This window comes from Cebus imitator, unplaced genomic scaffold, assembly GCF_001604975.1.
Source record: "Cebus imitator isolate Cc_AM_T3 unplaced genomic scaffold, Cebus_imitator-1.0 Scaffold45, whole genome shotgun sequence".
Lineage (NCBI taxonomy): Eukaryota > Metazoa > Chordata > Mammalia > Primates > Cebidae > Cebus > Cebus imitator.
Window position 1 is genome coordinate 16,595,791 of NW_016107360.1, and position 8,041 is coordinate 16,603,831.

The 8,041-nt window shown below is 42.0% G+C and overlaps 1 pseudogene across 1 annotated transcript in view; it reads left to right on the forward strand.

The window, feature by feature from the left end:
• The window catches only part of LOC108303117, a 29,190-nt pseudogene that overhangs the window by 713 nt on the left and 20,436 nt on the right, over window positions 1-8,041 (forward strand). The window lies entirely within an intron of this gene.

Genomic DNA, 8,041 nt, shown 5'->3' on the forward strand with positions numbered 1-8,041 from the left:
AAAAAAAAAAAAAAAAAAAAAGAGAGAGAAAGTATATACATAGTTAAAGTCAAGCTGTACATGTAAGTTTTGTTTGTTTTTATTTTTGAGACGGAGTTTCACTCTGTCACCCAGGCTGGAGTGCAGTGGCGGAATCTCGGCTCACTGAAACCTCTGCCTCCCAGGTTCAAATGATTCTCCTGCCTCAGCCTCCCAGGTTCAAATGATTCTCCTGCCTCAGCCTCCCAAGTAGCCAGGACTACAGGCACCCGCCACCACGCTCAACTAATTTTTTTGTATTTTTAATAGAGGTAGAGATGGGGTTTCACTATTTTGGCCAGGCTGGTCTCCAACTCCTGACCTTGTGATCCACCCACCTTGGCGTCCCAAAGTGCTGGGATTACATACGTGAGCCACGGCACCCGGCATAAGATGTATTTTAATGTTTCTAATCATTAAAAAAAAAAATACCCAATCATTTCAAAACATAATTTGCTTCTCAGGGAAGAATGATCAGTGGAAGGACTATAGCTTATATTTTTCAGACACATCTTTGAAGAAAACCACAAACCCAAGAGGCTGGTGTTTCTGACAAGTAAAAATTTCACATAAAATTGCATTTCATTTCACTCAATTTTGGAAACAGTAATTAGCATCACTCTTTGCATGTGTTCAGGGCTTTATAATTAACAAGTTGGGACGCCATTAATTGGAGGTCAACCGGCCCAGGTTTGAAGCCCAGCACCCACACACAGGGGCTTGTTACTTGACGTCTCTGAACCACACATTCTCTCAGTACAGTGGGTTTAAATGAGATGATGCATGTGTTGGGGCTGCACTTGTATATCTTCATATTTGCCTATTGTTCCTTGTCCTCTAAAGCATGTGAGCAGGGCTTTCTTCCTGTTTCATTTTTCTTCAGAGCCTAGAACAGTGCCTGGCACAGAGTAAGCACTTAGTGGACACTGGTTGAATAGACTGATAGACGATTCTGATTTGTAAATGGGGAAGAAGGGATATGTTTTCTTACTGGGAAAAGCGGCAGGACAAAGGAGAATGAAAAGAATAGAGTGAGTTCCTGTGGTTAGAAGAGAGGGCACCACAAAGGAATGACATAATTGGATATGGAAAGGAAGTGTGAAATTACACATACTCAAACTGGCATTATGTTTAATATATGGTTGACCCTGAATACACATGTGCTATTGCTATTTTTTTTTTTTAAACAAAGTCTCCCTCTGTCGCCCAGGCTGGGGTGCAGCGGTGTGATCTTGGCTCACTGCAACCTCCACCTCCCAGGTTCAAGCAATTCTCCTACCTCAGCCTCTCAGAGAGTAGCTGGGATTACAAGCATGCACTACCCTGCCCAGTTAATTTTTATATTTTTAGTAGAGACGGGGTTTCACCATGTTGGCCAGGCTGGTCTCAAACTCCTGGCCTCATGTGACCCACCTGCCTCGGCCTCCCAAAGTGCTGGGATTACAGGCATGAGCCACTGCACCTGTCCTACCTCACTATATTTTATATAGCTTTTAAGTTGCCTTGAACTTTCTGAAATAAGTTGAGGTATAAATGAGTAACTATCCAGTGCTTACTAATCAAAATGTCTAGGCAATCGCTAAGGTTCTCACGTTGATATTCTATAATATTCTATGCATCTTAGAATAGACAGGTCAGAAGTAAAGCTTCTTGTCTCATATACTTTTTTTTAAATTGTGGTAAAATATACATGATAAAATTTACCATTTTAATCCTTTTTAAGGCATACACTTTTAAAAGAGGTATGAGAGCTCCTTGGGCATATACAACTGACCCAAGAAAAATCGAGGTCTGAGCCATGTCCCAGGTTTGGAATTTGACTCACCTGGGCTTTAGTTTGTTGTTGGGTCTTCACCAGCTAGCCCATTTTCACAATTTGGAACAAAGTGCATTAATAATATTCCCACTGTATAGAGAGCATGAATTACCCTACTTCCTACTATCACTCTTGGTAACCAAAAATTCTTGATTTAAGTAAACTTTTGAAAAGGAAATTCAGTAATGAAATTCCTCGTAATTCCCATGCTATGTGTGATTATAGTTAAGCAGGGCAGAAAACCAAAGTAATCTACTTAACACAGGAGACTCACGATATATGCTGACTTTGATAGTCTGATTTAGGCAGTCGGGAGAAAAGGGGGAGAAGAAACTAGTTTGAAATGGGCCAGGATTTTTCATCATTTATATAACTCAAGACAGAAAAAGTCTTGAGTGATTTTATAAGAGAGCTTACAGAGGTTGCTTCCTTTTTCAATCAAAAGGAATGAAAAGATTGCTTTCTTTCTAGTTATTTAGTATTTAAATGGCCCACTAGTGGTAAACAGAAGGCTGCTCTTGGCTGAAGGCAACCAGGCTGGGACTGCCACCTTGAACTGAGTTCCCTTGGAGGGCAGAGGGCATCCGTTTATCAGCACACTTGTAACCATTCACAGCAAGTGAGTCAGGAACCCTATTTTGGCTCTGCAATGTGGTTGAGAGCACAGACTTTAGAATGTTCAGATTTCCAGCATACTATTTTTTCCCTTCCTGCTGCTCAACTGTGAAGGCAATGCCACCTATTTTTGGTCCTTCTTAAAAGCAGTACCCTTCTTCATGGTACCACACCCGGCTAACACGGTATCAGTTTTTGCACTATTAGAGTAGATTCAACTACTATACTAAATAGAACCAAGATGTAACAGCTCAAAAAAAAAAAAAAATCAAGTTTCTGATGCTTATATCATCAGTCCAGCAGGTATTCCAGGATGGTGGGGGTCTCCTCCATAGATGACTAAAGGACTCGGGTTCTTCTGTCTGCTGGCTCCAATACTAGGTGCTGATCAACAATGCAACTCTAAACTGTCCTCTGCACAGCACCAGCGCCATCTTCTTTAGGCATACTTTATGAACTATACAGAATATTTATGAACAATACAGAATATTCAGCAGGGATTTCAGATAATATGGAGCCTACATAATAATATGGAAAACATTCATAATAAGAGAATAATATGGGTGCCTTTTTCTTCAAAATGTTTTTTCCAATTAAATCAGAAAAATTAAAATTAGCATCACAAGGTGAGCTTGTAAGAATACATCGAGACATCTTTTCAGATTAAGCTCAAAAGTCCTCTTTTTTACAAGAAATTATACACCAATCGATTAATTTAAAAATTAGGATGACCACATACTTACCCTATGCTTTATATTGTACTTGGTGCTATGAATGTGGAAATATTAAGACAGGGTCCTCAGCCTAAATGAATTTAATAAGGAAACCTGTTAGCTCCCTCAGCCTAAATGAGTTTAACAAGAAAACCTGTTAGCTCCCTCAGATGATTCTTCAAGTTTAATTAATGAGAAACAATTTTCACATGCTGAAAAGTTGTCAAAAATTCCAAGTGTCCATTTCACTCACCTACCTCCTAACTCACCCTTTCCTAAGAGAGATTCCCAGCTTTACCCCACATTGGCTTGAGGACAGAGACCTCCCTGATCCATCTCTAATGCTTTAGCCTTGTCATGGGTACAACAGATCTCTGAATTCCGTGACAAGCCTGGTGGAATCTAGCTGGAACAAACACAGAAAGAAATGGACAACTGGCTCTGACAGAAGGGTACAGCTTACTTATCTTCCCCTTTCCCCCACAACAGATTGGCTTCCCTGCTCTGTCCTATTTGGCAGTGTAGAGGGTCCCTTTTTCTTCTGATAGCACTTGTAAGTTCAGGAGGTCCCCAAGACTATCCTTGGGTTTGACAATTCACTGGAAGGACTCACAGAACTCTTCTAAAAGTGTTATGCCCACTGTTTTGATTTACTATGGTAAAAAGATAGATTAGAATCAGCAAAAGGAAGAGACATATAGGGCAGCATTCAGGCGTTCTCATGTTGCTAATAAAGAATACAAAGGATACCCAAGACTAGGTAATTTATAAAGAAAAAGAGGTTTAAGGGACTTACAGTTCCACATGGCTGGGGAGGCCTCACAATCATAGAAGAAGGCGAAGAAGGAGCAAAACCCCGTTTCACACGGCACAGGAAGGGGCGTGTGCAGAGGAGCTGCCCTTTATAAAACCATCAGCTCTCGTGAGATTTATTCACTATCGCGAGAACAGCATGGGAAAACCCACCCCCATGATTCAATTACCTCCTCCTGGGTCCTTCCCAGGACACAAGAGATTATGGGAGCTATGATTCAAGATGAGATTTGTGTGGCGACACAGCCAAACCATATCACCCAGAAAGTTTCAAACATGGAGCTCCCAGTTGTCTAGTCTCAGTGGAGTCTCAGACATCACTACCTTTCCTGGCAATGGTGTTTGAAATATAACGGAGTATTGCCAACCAGGGAAGCTCACCTGAGTTTTCATGTCCAGGTGATTGAGTTCTCATTGGGGCTCAATCACATAGACGTGTGTGACTAACGGCTAATCACATAGACTAACTAACTAATAACTAATCACATAGACTAACAGCTCCTCTTTATTTTCCAGCCCCTCTGGAGGTAGAACAGATACCAGGTAGCCTAAAGCCCCTGCCATAAATCACATTGTTAGACTCTCTGATGTGACTCAAGGCTCCCAGGTAAACAAAAACACGCTTTTTCAATAATTATTTTTAGTTTGAGACAGGGTCTCTCTGTTACCCAGGCTAGAGTGCAGTGGGATGATCTCAGCTCACTGCAGCCTCCACCTCCTGAGCTCAAGTGATCCTCCCACCTCAGCCTCCAGAGTAGCTGAGACCACAGGCACACACACCTGGCTATTTTAAAACACTCTTATCAGGTAGGTCACACTGCTGTCCCACTCTTAAGAAAATCCTTCCTCTGCTTCTCTTTGTCCACCCTCCAGTCATTAGGCCCCCACTCCTCTGTGGGATTTGTATGTGTTCAGACTTTATACTGCAGATTTTCACAGGTGATGAGTAGCTTGTGCTGAGAGGTTGTCTCAGTCTGAATGTCCAAAAAGCAGAGCCCAAGACAAAGGCTTGCAGGAAGATGGCTTATTTTTGGTGTGAAGCGAGGCACAGAGGTGTATAATATGGGGAACAGGACAGGAGCAGCTCCAGGAAGTTTGTTCCTAGCCTCTCTTCTGCCCCGTGATAGCAGCGTCTCTTCTACCTTCCACCTTTGCGTTGAGTATTTCTCATTTCTCCTCTGGGCTTCTGAGTTATTCTCTTTTCCCTTCCCCAGGCCATTTTAATCTGGTCTTCCGGAAGTAAGAATCTGGCCCTGCAACTTTCTCTCCAAGAAGTGAATCTTTTTCTAGTACTGACATGGGCAGATTTTTTGAACTTTATATCTGCCCCATTGTGGGCTTGTTCTGGGGGAACAAATAAGGAAGAAGAGGGAAGAGAAATGGAATATGGGCCAGGAGCAGTGGCTCACGCCTCTAATCTCAGCACTTCAGGAGGTCAAGGCGGGCAGATCACTTGAAGTCAGGAGTTTGAAACTAGCCTGGCCAACATGGCAAAACCCCGTCTCTACTAAAAATACAAAACTTAGCCAGTCATGGTGGTCTACGCCTGTAGTCCCGGCTACTCAGGAGCCTAAAGCAGGAGAATCACTTGAACCCAGGAGGCGGAGGTTGCAGTGAGCCAATATCATGCCACTGTACTCCAGCCTGAGTGACAGAATGAGACTCTGTCTCAAAACAAAAAAAGTGAATGGAATGGAATATAGAGCTGAACATCCACAAGGCAGAAACGAGGGAGCCATGGAAGGCTCTTGTGTAGGGAATGAGTGATTAGCTGCGTGACTCCCTGAACAAGTTGTTTAATTCCTGGGGCCTTCGCTTTCTCATTCGTAAATTAATGGGTTGAGCTCTCTAGTGTATAAAGACTCTCTTGGGCCTAAAACTTGTTTGCTGAAGAGGAAGGAGGTGGCAAAGGGGGCGTGGCAGTGTACGGGGTGGATTGAGGACAGCCAGAGTTACGGAACGCAGAAGATTGTCATAGGAGGCCAAGTACGAGGGCATGGGGTTAGGACTGGACAGAGGCGGTGACCAGAAAAACAGAGAAGAAAGAAGAGATATATAAGGGACATTTTAAGAACAGAAGCACCATTCCTTGGTGAACAGATGGTTCTGAGGGAAGAAGAATGAAGATGAAGCAACACTGGCTTTAAAGTTCTGCGTTTGGATGATTGAAAGCAGAAGCCGAGAGCCCCACCAGACCTGGAGTCAGAAGATCCCAGGCCAGGCACTGATGAGTTGTGTGGCTTTGGACAACCCAAACAAAGGAAATACAAAGAATATTTCTGTCTTTCATGGGATCTGGGAGGTTAAAAAAACAACTGGCTATGTAGGGAGGAGCAGGACTTACAGTGTAGGTGAGACGTCCTGAGTGTGAAGTGGCAGAGAAACTGGAGCTTGGGATTGAGTGAAAGGAAATAATCGGTTATGAGGTTTAGAGCTTACTCATTCACTAAAACCTTGATAAGCATTTACTATGTGTGAAGCATCAGTTAGACAGGAGAGTTGAGTTGACAGATGAGAAGGGTTTGGGGATTACTAAGAGGCAAGAGGAGGAATTTTAGGGATTTTCCATGGCTAGGGATTTGGATGAGAAAGAGAGGCAGCGGAAAAAACTGCGGCATGATTGGAGAAGCATGAGCGGAAAAGAAGCGAGGGAAGATGTTTAAAGAAGGATGTTCACAATGCCAAGGCCACAGACATCTCAACAGGGGAAGAAAAATTTGATTTGAGGGAGCAGTTTTAGGAAGTGCCATTTTCTAAGGCAACCTCTGCTAAATATTTCACAATATTTTACGTGAAATAGGATGCTTATGAAACAAAACATTTTGCAAGGGGCTATAATGCAGAGTGTCTTTCATGTTTATTGGATTAAAGATTTTCAGATCAAAGAAGAAATCTGTGGCTATCTAAGAGAGGGAGATCTTACAAAATGAAACTGTCAACCAAAATTTCTCTCAGTGTAAAAGCTGCTAATAAAATCTTACTTGTCAAGAGCCAACTGTAATAACATTTTTGTTGCTGTTAACCTTTTCTTTTTTCAAATCATAATCTTTCCTTAGAGGCAAGCACAGCTGTAACAAATAAAATTAACTAAGTGGAAAACTGAAACTGCCATATGACCCCAAGGCTCTATTTTATGACCTGTGAAAACTGGGAGAAGCTTCCTGTCTCCAGGTGGAACCTCTTGTCATTGTTGTCATCATCGTTATTATTAGTGATGAAATGGGACTGAAGTGTTAGGATACCGAGACAGACTGGCTGAAAGGAGGCTCCAATCCCTTTCTTTCCCACCACACGCAGAGTCAAGCATGACCTGGTGTTACAGGCTCTGCTCCTGCCCTCTGCCTGAAGTCTTCGTTTCCCAAATAGCCCAAAGCACTAGAAACTGGGCACATGGGATGGTGGGGGGGAGGGGGGGTCTGTCACCATTCTAGGCTGCCAAGATTCTGCCAATATAAGCAGCTGACTTTTCCAAAAAAAGAAGAATGTTTTGATTCCTTTTACTGCTTCCTCAGGACAGAAAAGGTGAGCTAAATGAGATGTCCAGTCATTTCACTTGGGCACAATGATGGGCATAATTATTTTCTTTAATAGAGTATTTTGTTTAATGAGCAGCACAATATTTATACAGAGAAAATTTTCACAGGAAAATTGCAGATATCACAAACACTCTTCTGTGTAACAACAATCTTAGAATCTGTGTTCTGGGAAGATGCACACAGACACTGGCAATTCTTCCCTTGAGAAAATGACATCATACTGCAGAAACTTCTTGTCTGACCTATAATATATATTACATATGTATTATGTAATATTTCCTATTAATATATTTAATTATATTTTATGTATTATATTTATACATGATTGATATCCAATGTATTTTCTATTTAAGTTATATTAATATAATTAATATTACATTAATATAACAATAAAGACCTGGTTGATCAAAAATTTCAGTTCAGCGGGGTGTGGTGGCTCACCGCTGTAATCCCAGCACTTTGGGAGGCCAAAGCAGGCAGATCACCTGAGGTCAGGAGTTTGAGAGCAGCCTGGCCAACATGGCGAAACC